A 15964-nucleotide genomic window follows, 5' to 3' on the forward strand; every position below is an offset into this window, starting at 1 on the left:
AACCATTAACCTTTCTATAAGATTATACATCTTTCAATTTACTTACTTTCCTTTCTGTTCCCAATGCTTATCATAAGCCTTAACAACATTATTAGTTCTCAATTCAGTGTATTGATCCATGACATAAATAGATTTATTTTCAAAGCATAAGAAATTTACTAACATATGAATACATCATTTATCTCATTAAACTTTTTATAACATCATAATACATCCCAATTACATACTTATCGTATCATTCCCTTTTCTTAACCATTTCATATGCATAATACAAGCATAACCATAAACATCAATCATATCCACAATCTTGGCATAAGCCTAAGCATATCAACAACACATGTTAGTTCATTTAAACATGATTCATATGAATTTGACATGGAGAACCACTATACTTGAGCATGATCCAATTGGATTTATCATCCAACTCAACATAACATATTTTCCATGTAACTCACCATTTCAAAGTCTTTAATACGTGTACATGTCTTAGTTCGTATCGAACTCTTACCATTTCCTTTTCAAATCATGCCCGTTGAACCGTTTAGAATACTGTTAGATACCCAAGATAGCCCACACAAAGTGTGCTAACTCATATAACTGTAATTCATCAATTCTTGTACATATATACTCACACGAGTTGTGTATAAGTTTGCTCACACAAGCTGTGAAAATGGGCTTACTCATACGAGCTGTGGGTCGGAACGCAGCTATATGATACTGCTCACACGAGCTGTGGAGTATCCGCAACACATGCCAGACCTCAGCCATCGATAGGACGTTCAAGACCGCACCCGAATCATGTAAACCCTAATGACATGTCATTTGTATCCTACGAAATCCTAAGGTTCAAATGGGGCTCGATAGTTGTTGTACTTCATTGGATTTACGTCGTTTCAAAACATAATAAATTTTATAATAACATATATATATTGATTCATTATCAATAAAAATCATATAATAACATTTAGTTTAACCAACATTATACATAATACAATTCGTACGAACTTACCTGGCTAAATTGCAAAAATGTCAAAGTACATGGGCATTTTGATCATTTTCTATTCTCCTCGATTTTCCACTCAATTTTGATCTAAATTAATAATTTCATTCAATTTATTAATTTGGATAATAAAATAATGTATTTCATTCAAATTGGTATTTTTTACATTTTTACAAAATTACCCCTGAAGTTTTACTTTTATTCAATTTAGTCCTTGAGCCTAAAACATGCAAATTAACCATTTTTACCCAAAACTGTCGAAGACTCATGGAATCCAATACAGCCCATCATTGCAACAAATTCACATCAAATCCTTGTACTTTTAGTATTTTAACAATTTAGTCCCTAATCAAAAAATTCATCAAAAATCACTTAATAAAATACTTTTAAATATCAACCAACATTTCAAATTCATCATTTAATATCTAAAGTCAAAAGGTTCATCAATGGAAACATTCAAAATATTTAACAATTTCAAAATCGAAGGTACGGGCTAGTTGGACCTAGTTGCAACAATCTCAAAAACATAAAAATTAAAAGAAACAGGGCTAAAACAGACTCACATTCACCATCCTAAGCAAGGTCGAAGTTTGAAGCTTCTCCCATTCTTTTTCCATGGCAATCTTCGATGGTGAAAGACAAATGGGGAAGAAAACATTTTGTTTTCTTTATTTTGTTAACCCTTTATTTTATTAATAATAAAAAATTAACTTATAAAACATATAAAATTAAAAGATTTTAAAGCATCCAACCGTCCCACTATCTTAGGTATGGTTAAATTACCCATTAAGGCCATCCAACTATAATTCTTTAAGCAATTAACACCTTTACAATAATAGTGAATGACTTTTTCAACTTTTACAATATAGTACTTTTTAATTAATTAATTATCAAAACGTTAAAACTTTTTAACGAAACTTTAATACCACCTTAATGACACTCTGTAAATATTTATAAAAATGTTTATGGCACAGTTTATAGAAACGAGGTCCCAATACCTCATTTTCTAAAACCATTTAACCTTAGGGTCTTACCACTCGAACTTAATAATTTGCTTAAACAACATAAATTAACAAATCAAAAACCTTTTGAAAAGTCACATTTGACTTGTAAATATTAAATAATAATATTTACGAACTTACTCATCGAATTTGGTGGCCCCGAAAATACTATTTTCGACACCATTGAAAATGGGTTGTTACAGCTACACACCAATATCGAGTTCCCCAGAACTCGTCAATCGAATAACACAATAGTTTATGGACAAGCCACCACATAGATACTGACAAATGGTAATATAGCACATCGTTGATGAACCACCACATTGATACCGACGAGCAATCACATAGCACATCGTGGATAAACCACCACATAATTGCCGATAACGACCACATAATTACAGTTAAGCTGCCACATACCTTCCTCCTTTCACAATCCCACCCCAAGCATGTGATATGGCCATTTAAACACATATGTTTCACTTTTCACATTTTTTCACATATTCAAGCACATAACTCATTTTTCTCAGTTTTTACTCATATGCATGTATCATGCTCACATTTTCACATATCACATAGGTTTCACTTTAGCATGCTTTAATATACATATTTATATTAAAACATGTATTTGAACATACATATACACATATCACATATCAATCTAGCAATAAATCACATAACATAGAGTTGAGATCAATATTACATACATCACATATCACAAATCATGGATTTTCACAACACTTAATAGTTGAGGTCACTTAGTTGGTTTCCTTTTCAATTGATTTCTTCAACTCCACATGAGTAGGTAAGGTACTCACACATTAATTAATTAATTAAAATTTTAATTAAATAGTAATATTAAACTTCACTTAAAACGAGAGTTGAATCCCACACCTTAATGTAGATCTAAATTGTTTGCTCCCTTGTAGACGTTTCATTTATGTCTAGTCTTGATCGCAAATTTGAACACACGATTAACCTATTTTCGTCGTGATATATTCGAATAACATGGCTTTTTATTATGAGATTTAATGTGAAAATCTTACCAATACTTACTCTAAATTCAAATGCACGGATTCATCACTCTTGCGATGATTCCTTATTGATTTCACGGAGGATTGTTAATCAGTTCTTCATGTTAAGACAAGATCATATTAGTACTACTAATTTTTGAAATAATAAAACTAAGATACTAATTCTTTAGGCCCTATACCATTCGGTTATGTCACAAAATTTCAAGACAAAGGATTTTCAATCTCAAACTCCACTTAAACTTGTTTCATTACGAGATGATCAAAGGAACAAAAATGGAGTGAAATCGATGGTTGGAGAATCTAAAATTATTGAATAAAATATAAGAAAATATTTGTTTTAGTCACTAGGGTAATTGGCAAGAAAAAAAGAAAATAAAAAGGAAGAAATTGATCACCAGGAAAGGTGGTGGTTCGACGACGGCGACTCAACTATGGTCTGGCTATGAGGGTGCAGTTGTCCGATGGTGGTGCAAAATTCAAGTATGGAGGAGGCTTTGGTCACTTTTAATTGAAATAAAGGAGAAAAAGAGGGAAGAGAAGAAAATTGGTGGAGGAGAAGGTAACCTGCGGTGGTTGCAGCGGTGGACATGGCAGCTCACGGTGATGCACGGTGGAAGAGGGAAGGGGAAACCAAAGGGAAAAGTGAGGGAATGTTGGTTGAGGACAGTGGTGAGGTGTTGGTAGAAATAAAATCACGATGGTGGAAAGAAATGGGTGGTGGTTTTGGTGGCCAAAAGGAAAGAAAACTGAAGGGAAGAAAATGAAAAAGATGGAGACTAGGATGCAATGGGGTTGATGGATGGGAAAAGGGGCGGTGTAGCTTAGTCAACCATGACTAGGTTCAATGTATCATAAGCTTATGGCAAGAGAAGAGGTTTTGGTAAGGGAGTGAGACAAGGAGGAAAAGGGGGATGTGTTTCATTTTGAAAATACAAGTTTGACTTGCTAATGGAGCAAAGGAATCCTCCCTATATGGTAACATTGGTGGACGACAGGGCTAGCTAGCACATGCTAAAAATGTGAAAATATTAAATAAAAAAATATGTGCACAAAAGGATTCAAACTAAAGGCCTCAATGATAGACAAGGAGCTTCCTACAACTAAGCCACAACACTTCCTTATTTTTAATAATACGTGAATAATTTTAAGGCATAAGAGCTAGCAGATTCATCCTCTTTACTAAATTAAATTAATTAAGAAAATGGGATGTGACAACTCTACCCTCCTTAAAAGAAATTTCTTCCTCGAAATTACTTGATGGAATTAGGTGAGGATATTGTTGCCGCATCGCATCTTCAGGTTGGCAAGTTGCCCCACTCGAATCATGATTTCTCCACAACACTTTCACAAGCGGAACTTACTTCCTTCTTAAAACTTTAACATCACGATCAATGATCTATATCGGTTCCTCCTCAAATCTCAAATCAGATTGGACCTCAATATCCTCTACTGGAATCACATGAGAAAGGTCTGATTGATAACATCGCAACATGGACACATAAAACACATTGTGAATACGATCCAACTCTGGATATAGCTCCAATTGATAAGCCACTGGTCCAATCCTCTTAATGATGGGATAAGGTCCAATGAATCTTGAACTCATCTTCCCCTTATGACCAAATTTCAATGCCTTCTTCCAAAGTGAAACCTTAAGGAAGACTTTATCACCCACATTATACTCAATATCCCTCCTCTTCAAGTTAGAGTAAGACTTCTATCGATCTGATGTAGCTTTCAACCGATCCCAAATAATCTTCACGTTGTTTTGCATCACTTGAACTAAATCTGGTCCCAACACTTTCTTTTCTCCCATATTTGTCCAATACAAAGGTGTCCTCCACTTGCGCCCATATAGTGCCTCATATGGAACCATCTGAATGCTCGACTAAAAACTATTATTATAAGAAAATTCTATAAGCGGTAAATGTTGTTCCCAGTTACCTAAGAAATTGATTACACTACCTAGCAACATATTCTCGAGAATCCAAATAACCCTCTCAGACTACCCATCAAACTGTGGATGATAAGTAGTACTGAAACTCAATCTTGTGTTGAGTGCTTCATGCAAACTTTTCCAAAATCTTAATGTAAATCGAGGATCTCTATCAGAAATTATAGACACTCGTACCCCATTAAGTCTCACAATCTCAACAATGTACAACCTTTCCAACTTCTGCAATCAATAACCAGTGCACACAGGTAAGAAATGGGCAGATTTCGTAAATCGATCCACAATCACCCAAATAAAATCTTTCTTGGACAACGTCAATGGTAATCTACCAACAAAATCCATGGTGGCATGCTCCACTTCCACTAAGGAACTTAAATAGGTTGGAGTAAACCCGAAGGAAATTGGTGTTCAGCCTTGACTTGTTGACACATCAAGCATCTAGCCACAAATTGTGTCACATCATGTTTCAATCTTGGCCACCAATACTGCTCATGAAGATCACTGTACATCATACTACCTTAAGGATGCATAGCATAGGAACTACTATGCGCTTTTCGAAGTATATACTGCTTCAACTCCAAATCAAAAGGCACACAGAATCTTCCACGATAACACAAGATTCCTTCAAAATTATAAGAAAAATTGAAGTCTTACCCTCCTTAACAAGCTTCACATGAGGCTTTAATGACGAATCTGATATTTGCTTCAGCTTAATCTCCTCAATCAAAGTTGGTCACCCTTGTAACTCTGCAAGCAAGCCACCATTATCAGATAAACTCAACTTAGCGAACATTGCCTCAACTCTGACATAGACTTCCTACTCAATGCATTCACCATAACATTAGCCTTACCCAAATGATACTCGATGGTACAGTCATAATCTTTCAGAAGCTCGATCCAATGCCTCTTATTAAGTTCAACTCCTTTTGGGTGAGGAGATACTTAAGACTCTTATGATCTGTATAGATGACACATCTCTCCCTATAAAGATGTGCCTCCAAATCTTAAGTGTGAATACCACAACAGCCAATTCCAAATCACGCATCAGATAGATGCACTCATGTCGCTTGAGCTACCTCAAACCGTATGCTACAACCTTTCTGTCTAGCATCAGCACGCATCCAAGACCAGAATGTGATGCATCACTATAGAACATGTAATCTTTCCCAGACTCAGGTTGAATTAACACTGGTGCTTGAGTCAAAATTGACTTAAGTTTCTCAACACTATCTTGCTATTCATCAATCCACTTAAAAGGTGTAGTCTTTCTCAACAACTTAGTCATCAAATCTGCAATCATCGAAAATCCTTCCTCAAACCTCCAATAATAGCTAGCAAGTCTGAGAAAACTCTTAATCTGACTAACATTCTTAGGTTGCAACCAATCTAAGATAGCCTCGATTTTCTTTGGATTCAAGTGAATACCCTCAGCAGATACTACGTGTCCCAAAAACATCACCTCTCGAAGCCAAAACTCACACTTACTAAGCTTCGCATATAACTTTTTCTCATGTAAGGTTTGAAGGACCAACCTCAAGTGCTCCTCATGCTCCAACTCAGATTTGGAGTAGATCAAGATATCATCGATGAAGGCTATAATGAATTGATCAAGATAGGGTGTAACACCCCAAACCCGGTCTAAACATTATGACCGAATTTGGTGATGTCACATTGTAACACCCCATACCCGTATTCGACGTCAGAATAGGGTACGGTGCATTACCAGAAGACATACTTTTGCATACGTATTAAATCGAGTTACAAAATTTCATCAGAATTAAAACTTTTAAATTATTAACGTACTTTTATAATTCTTTACAACATATCCTTGAAATATTATATTCATAACAAATAGGGCCTACGAGACTCGATATTTACTCATGTAATTCAAAGCTTTATTTCCATTTCATTCAATTCACAATTTCTCATGTTCACAATTCAAATCAATTTCTTAATCCAATATATATATTTCAATCATCTAAGAATATAATTCAAGTTACACAAACTTACCAGGCTAAATTGCAAAAATTCCAAAATTTAGGGACATTTTGGTAATTTTCTATTTTCCTCGAATTTCCACCCAATCTTGATATAAATTAATATTTCATTCAATTTACTAATTTAAATAATAAAGCAATTCATTTCAAGCAATTTGATTACTTTTATTACTTTTAGTCCTTGAACCTAAAACATGCAAATTGGTCATTTTTAATGAGAACTCAAGCTAGTTGAATAATCATTTATTTTCCTCCTCTTCCTCTCCATTCCACATCCTTAATGTGTACTATGCTTATATGTAACATTATCTATAATTCCACCATTTATTTATATATTAATTCAAAGTTGTCCACTTGAGTCATAGTCACTATATTATTTATATCTTGAGCTACGGAACTTCAAATTAAGATCCACTAAATTCCTATGAAACAAGACTCGCATATCTTTTTACCAGAAGATTTTTAGAATTTTTTGTTTAGCCAATAGGTACAGTTTATTCTTTAAAGTTCCCCTATTTCACTATTTGACAGTTCCAACCCCTCTTTACTAAAAATTAATTATCTCTTTGTACGGAATTTGGATGATGTTTCTGTTTGTTTATATTGAAAATATACTCATTCAAGATTTTAAAAATATAAATTTAAGCCTCTAATTATTTTTATTCAATTTTTTATGATTTTCCAAACTCAGAATAAGGGAACCCAAATTCATTCTGACATTGTCTGACAAAATTTATTATATCTCATGATTTACAATTCCATTACTTACACCGTTTCTTCTATGAGAAACTAGACTTAATAATATTTAATTACATATTATTTTCATCCTCTAATTATATTTTCACAATTTATGGTGATTTTTTTAAATTTCACCTATTGCTGTTGTCCAAAACTGTTTTAGTGCAAGATGTTGATTACTAAGTTTATAACTCCCTAATTCCCTTTCTCTATAATATTTCCCATCATTTTCACTTATTTCCCTTCACTAATTTAGCAGGAACATAAGAATTTATTTAAGAAAACTGTACTATAACATCATTTCCATGCTTTTTCAACAATAACAAAATTAAAAATATATTGAAATCTTGGTGTTCTTACCTTGTGCTATTGATTACAATCTTTAACTTGATTTTCTCTCTCCTCCAACTTCTATTTCTTGAATCTAACTTAACATTCTAGCTCCCCATTGACTCCTTATTATTTTTATCTCTTGGAAGCTATGGAAATTCTTTTGATTTCTAGGTGAAAATAGTGAATTTTTGGTGAAAGGACCAAATTGTAAAGAAAGCAAAAATTTCTTTCTTCTCTTCTCTTCTAACGTTGGTTGCATGGAAAGATGATAATTTTTTCATCATCTTTCCTCCCTTTTATATTAATCATTTAATAATAAGATAATACTAAAAGTCTTATTAAAATATTAATTAAATAACATTTATCTAATTAATTAATTAAAAATATCACAAACATCATCATTACCTTCTAGAATTCTCTCTCTCTATTTGACCATTTTACCCTTTATAATCTTTTGAAATTCCATCCTTCAATTATCACTTAATATGGTAAAATTGCAATTTAGTCCCTCAAAATTCTTCACCTTTTCAATTTGGTCCTAATTCATCCATTTTCCTTAGTTTCTAGATTATTCCACCCTTAAAATATTTACACTATTGGTCCTTCAACTTTTTCATATTTACACTTTAACCCCTCAAATTTTGAGTATTTACTCTTGGACAAAAAACATTTCCTTATTTTACTATATCAAGGATATTATCTTATTTTCTTATTGTAGTAATTTTCGGGGTATTACATTTCTGTCCCCCTTAAAATAAATTTCGTCCTCGAAATTTCCTTGTTTTATTTTGATCATGAACTTCATCATTTCTATATTCTTTCAATTATCCTTTTCTATCCATTCTTATCACTAACATTTCTAGTTTTTATATCATTTTGTACTTCCTTTTCAATAATATTCTTCTTTTTACTTAATCGAGTTCTTATTTCCTCTCTTTCTTCATAACTAGAAGTCCTTTCTTCATTTAGTTTTCTTAAAGTCATCTCTATCATTCTATAGTTCCCTTCTGTACATATTTATCTAGCTTAGTATTTGTATTCATTCTCTATCCTTTCATTTCACAATTTATTTTTAATTCAATATTTCAAACATGAATCAGAGGTAAATATTTACCTTGTAACAAAAATTATTTATCTTTTTTTTTTAGCAAAGGCCCAGTAGATTAAACAAAATACTTAGGATATACATAACTGATACAGAGGTGCATTGTTATGCATTATTAAACAGAAAGCACTAAAGTATTATACAGAGAACATAAATGTGCTAATAATCAGAGTGCACCGATGTGCTAATAATCAGACAGCACGCTAAACTCCCTTAATATCCTAATAGTTCTAATCTCGTCTACTTGGGAAAGTTATTTCATGCATGCATATCACTTTTACACTTTTCTCATAATGCGTTTACATGCTTTACAATTTAATTTTTGTACCAATAATCCGTATATTTATATATTCTCTACCTTTAATACATGTATTATGTTTCAAAATTCATTATTCATCCGTAATTTACTAGTAATCCATATCATGTACTTCACATATCACGTTTACATGTTTTGCAATTTAGTCATCAGCACAATATTTCTTGTAGCAAAACAATACACTTTCTAAATATGCATGCAAAACAGAACAATAACCTGTCATAAACTGACCAGACCAACAGGGCTTTCGTCTAACATTATAATTAGCTAACATTCTCACAATATAAGAACTCTATCAGAACTGAACAATTACACATACATATCTCTGAGAATAAAAGAATATATATAATATCCAGAAAAGATCATCATGTTCATTTCGACTGTAACCTTCACACACAAACATCTTTACCATTTAATTATCATTTCTCTGACTAATTCTATTATCACGAACCTCACTTTTTCCATTCACTAAAAAAAACTTCCAATTAATACATACATTATTTTAGGTATCATACCTGAATATTTTGTCTTATCAAATTTAACTTTTCTTTTATTTACTCTCTTACTTGTTTACTTGCTTGCTTAAACAACTCATGATTATAACTTACTCCTTCATTATTGAAATTCTTTTCTCAACTGATAACTGAAATATTCTTAATCCTTATACTCACCTGAATCTATTTATCATATTTTTACCTGAACTTTCATGAAATATAATTTCTTTACTAGCCCATTGAATTGCTTGGAATACTAAGGATACTCAGGTCTCTTATCTGAATATAACATGCCAAAGCTATGTCCCTGACATAGTCTTACATGGGATGTTTCCTATACTGCCAATGACATATCCCAGATAAGGTCTTACATGGGAGTTCTCATATCGGTGCCCATGCCATGTCCCAGACATGGTCTTACGGAGGACCTCTCATCTTGGTGCCAATGCCATGTCCCAAACATGGTCTTACATGGGATCTCTCATCTCGGTGCCAACGACATGTCCCAGACATGGTCTTACATGGGACCTCTCATCTCGGCGCCAACGCCATGTCCCAAACATGGTCTTATCGAGATCGCACGCTGATGTCATATCCCAGATATGGTCTAATACAGAAATCACATATCACATGTTGCCACGGTCCAACCATGGTCTTTTCCGTCAATTCATCACATACCATTGAACGAAAGTACTCATTCTTGTCTTCTACTCAATTTGATCTTTCAATTCAATTTTCATACTATTATAATATTCATGGTTCAATAGAAAAGACATAAAATAAACATCATATTATTTCTAATTTAACAATTAAACATAAGATTCTATCATATAAACATACTGATTACACTTATTCAAGCAAGTGTACATAAACATACATTCCATCTATTTGAGTATATTTACTTAATCAAATATGTTGAGCACATAACATCATATGCGCGCCAAGCAAACGCAGATAAGCATATCACAATATAAACTTTCATTTTATTCTATGTTTCTACATTTCTCAACTCATGGTTGTCTTACTTCAATGTTAACACATACTTATCATGAATTTTCTATTCATACCTTTCTAAATTTCGTTTCATTATAAACACATTTCAATCACCTCAATATAAATTTTTTTAGCATTATTGGAAACAACTCGGTTAGAAGTCATCTCTGTCTTACAAAATAATTTCATTGGAGTCAGAAGATATTACATTATCACGAGTAATAATATGGCATGTATAGCTAAACTCACATACGCTAAGTTAGTTTGAGAACTGACTAAACCATAGCTCTGATACCACTAAATGTAACACCCCAAACCTAGTCTAAACGTTATGACCGAATCTGGCGATGTCACATTGTAACACCCTTTACCCGTATTCGACGTCAGAATATGGTACGAGGCATTACCAGAAGACATACTTTTGCATACGTATTAAACCAAGTTACAAAATTTCATCCAAATTAAAACTTTTAAATTAATAACGTGCTTTTATAATTCTTTACAACATATCCTCGAAATATTATGTTCATAACAAATAGGGCCTACGAAACCCGATATTTACTCATGTAATTCAAAGCTTCATTTCCATTTCATTCAATTCACAATTTCTCATGTTCACAATCCAAATCAATTTCTCAATCCAAAATATATATTTCAATCATTTAAGAATATAATTCAAGTTACACGAACTTACTAGGCTAAATTGTAGAAATACCAAAATTTAGGGACATTATGGTAATTTACTATTTTCCCGAATTTCCACCCAACCTTGATATAAATTAATATTTCATTCAATTTATTAATTTAAATAATAAAACAATTCATTTCATGCAATTTGATCACTTTTTGACATTTTTACCAATTTACCCTTAAAATATTATTTTTTTTCAATTTAGTCCTTGAACCTAAAACATGCAAATTGGTCATTTTTAATGAGAACTCATGCTAGTTTAATAATCATTTATTTTCCTCCTCCTCTACATTCCACATCCTTAATTTATAATATGCTTATATGTAACATTATCTATAATTCCACCATTTATTTATATATTAATTCAAAGTTGTCCACTTGAGTTATGGTCACTAAATTATTTATATCTTGAGCTACGGAACTCCAAATTAAGATCGGCTAAATTCCTATGAAACTAAACTGACATATCTTCTTACCATATGATTTTCACAATTTTTGGTTTAGCCAATAAGTACAGTTTATTCTTTAAAGTTTCCCCTGTTTCACTATTTGACAGTTCCGATCTCTCTTCACAAAAAATTAATTATCTCTTTGTACAGAATTTGGATGATGTTTCCATTTGTTTCTATTGAAAACATACTTATTCAGGATTTTAAAAATAGAAATTTAAGTCTCTAATTATTTTTATTCAATTTTTTATGATTTTCCAAAATCAGAACAAAGGAACCCGAATTCATTCTGACCTTGTCTCACAAAATTTATTATATCTCATGATTTAAAATTCCATTACTTACACCATTTCTTCTATGAGAAACTAGACTTAAAAAGATTTAATTCCATATTTTTTTCATCCTCTAATTCTATTTTCACAATTTATGGTGATTTTTTTAAAGTTAACCTATTACTGCTGTCCAAAACTGTTTTAGTGCAAGATGTTGATTACTAAGTTTATAACTCCCCAATTCCCTTTTTCTATAATATTTTCCATCATTTTCACTTATTTCCCTTCACTAATATATTAGGAACATAATACTTTATTTAAGAAAATTCTACTATAACATCATTTCCATGCTTTTTCAACAATAACAAACTTAAAAATATATTGAAATCTTGGTGTTCTTACCTTGTGCTATTGATTACAATCTTTAACTTGATTTTCTCTCTCCTCCAGCTTCTATTTCTTGAATCTAACTTGACATTCTAGCTCCCCGTTGTCTCCTTATTATTTTTCTCTCGTGGAAGCTATGAAAATTCTTTTGATTTCCAGGTGAAAATAGTGAATTTTTGGTGAAAGGAACAAATTGTAAAGAAAGCAAAACTTTCTTTCTTCTCTTCTCTTCTAACGTTGGTTGCATGGAAAGATGATAATTTTTTCATCATTTTTCCTCCATTTTATATTAATCATTTAATAATAAAATAATACTAAAAATCTTAATAAAATATTAATTAAATAACATTTATCTAATTAATTAATTTAAAATATCACAAACATCACCATTACCTTCTAGAATTCTCTCTTTCTGTATTTGACCATTTTACCCTTTATAATATTTTGAAATTCCACCCTTGAGTCATCACTTAATTTGGTAAAATTACAATTTAATCCCTCAAAATTCTTCACATTTTCAATTTGATCCTAATTCATCCATTTTCCTTAGTTTCTAGAGTATTCCACCTTAAAATATTTACACTATTGGTCCTTCTAATTTTTTGTGTTTACACTTTAACCCCTCAAATTTTGAGTATTTACTCTTGGGCAACAAAACTTTTCCTTATTTTACTATATCAAGGATATTATCTTACTTTCTTACTGTAGTAATTTTCGGAGTATTAAATAGAGTTGAAAGACTCTATTCATTAAGTCTATGAACACAACAGGAGCATTCGTAAGACTGAAGGGCATCACTAAGAACTCGTAGTTCCCATACCGAGTCCTAAAAGTATTTTTTTGAACATCAACCTCCTTCACTTGCAACTGATAGTATTCCAACCTCAGCTTGATCTTAAAGAAGACCGTATCGTTTTAGAATTGGTCAAATAGGTCATCGATCCTCAGCAAAAGGTACTTATTTTTCATAGTCAACTAGTTCTGCTGACGGTATTCGATGCATAGCCTAATAGATCCATCATTCTTTTTCACAAAAAGGACTGAAGCTCCCCACATGACACAGTTGGCCTTATGAATCCACAATCCAACAATTCTTGTACTGAGCCTTAAGCTCCTTTAGTTCTTTAGGTGTCGTGCGATAGGGTGCAATGGACATTGGTGTTGTCCTAGGTAGCAACTCAATTCCAAACTCGACCTCATATTTAGGAGGTAGATCAGGCAGCCCATCAGGAAAAGTCACGAAATTCCTTCACTACTCGAATGTTCTGCAATGCAGTATATCCACATTTGTGTCCAAGATGTATGCTAGGTAGGCATCACACCCCCTACTTACCAACTTCTCTGCTACCAAGGCAGAAATCACATTTGTAAGATAGTTCTGACGCTTCCTAATCACAATAATCTCACTCCAAGAAGTAGTCCTCAAATTAATTCGTTCAATGTCGCAGCCTAAGATGACTCGATGCTCGCTCAACCAATCCATTCCCAATATGAGATCGAATTCTCAAAAGGGTAGTTCCATAAGGTTGGCACAAAACACCTCACCTTGCACTTGCGCATGACATTTCTTATAGATTTTGTTCACTTGTACAGATTGTCCTAAGGGACTAAGTACTGTCATATCACTAACTATTTCTTCTACACGAATACTCAATTTCTTAGCCATCATACAAGATTCATACGAATGAGTAAAACCATTATTTATCAATGCAAAATAAGGAATCTCTTTAATACTAAAGGTACCTACTATCACATTGGCCACATCACGATCCTCTCGATGCATAGCTGTATACACAAGTGATGGCTGCCTCGTATCAACTTGATTAGCACCCTGACCCGGTGCTCGCTGTCTCTGACCCACATTACCTCCTCTATTCTGTCCTTGAGCTTGTTGTGGCTGCTGACCAGCTCTCTAATTCGGTGCATGATTCTAGCCTTCTGCTTGTACCTGCTCATTCAGTCGAGGACATTCTCGAATCTTATGGTCCAGTGACCCACATTTTAAGCATCCACCCATGCCTCTCCAACATGCACCTGGATTTCTCTTTCCAAAGGTGGCACAATTCTGGATCCTACTCCCTACTACTAGAAAGTACAAGCAAGTTTGATTATCTCTGGCTCGTTTAACTGAATGCTGAGCCTGTCCACTAGGACTGGAATCACTCTTTGCTGGAGCTCTCACTTGCTCTTTTTGTTCGGGCTCAATGCGTCAAACCTCGGTACAGATCTTGTTCTTATCTACCAAAGCTTTGAAGACTCTACCTTATAATGGAGCCACTTGCATCATCAAATCAAATCTAAGCCCAAATCCAAATCGAACACACTTATCTTGCTCATCAGCTACCATTTCTGGAGCATAGTGACTGAGCCTTAAGAACCTTGTCTCGTAGTCGGCTACAGACATATTACCTTGCTTCAACTCAATGAACTCAAGCCTCCTGGCTTCCACATATCTCACTCCGACATATTTTTTCTACAATCCCTCCAGAAAATCCCATATTAAATAATTAGCTTGGGTACCTCTCACAATAGCTTGCCACCAGCAGTAGGCCTTATCACCTAGTAATGAAACAGTCCCCTTAAGCTTTTGTTTGGGGGTGCACTCCATATCATTGAGAATCCTCTCTGTAGCCTCCAACCAATACTCGACTAAAGTGGGGGTTGTCCTAGCAATGCCCCTGAATATTTCAACCGTACTCGATCAGAGCCTCTTAGCAATAGTGCCAAGACTATTAACACCAGATTGGGCACTCGCCGCTCATTCCAAAACTCGTAACATGACCTGCGATACAGCCTCGTTCGCTGGCTCTTGCTGGCTCTTGCTGACTCTCATCAATAGTAAGTGCTCACTCCACATTCTCCACAAAAGTCTTAAGGGTTCACACCAAAGATGTAGATGAGTCAATTTGGGTTCCTTGACCCGTTTCCTCACGTGCCCTCATTCCTGTCAAAAGAGATAAATTTTATCGTTACCACTTGAATTATTTTTTCAATCAAATTTTCATTTTTGTCGCTTTTATATGAGTTTCACTATTTATCGCTCTCACAATCTAAAGTTTTGTCTCAGTAAAAAGTTTCCTATAATTGCACAATCCATAATTTTCACATTCCTATTATTTCAAGGTCTATAATTTCACATCTAAAGAACACTTACCTTTAGCTACTAGAACTCCACTCTTGCACTTTATGCGATTTAGTCCTCG

The sequence above is a fragment of the Gossypium hirsutum genome, chromosome D01 (assembly GCF_007990345.1).
Source record: "Gossypium hirsutum isolate 1008001.06 chromosome D01, Gossypium_hirsutum_v2.1, whole genome shotgun sequence".
Lineage (NCBI taxonomy): Eukaryota > Viridiplantae > Streptophyta > Magnoliopsida > Malvales > Malvaceae > Gossypium > Gossypium hirsutum.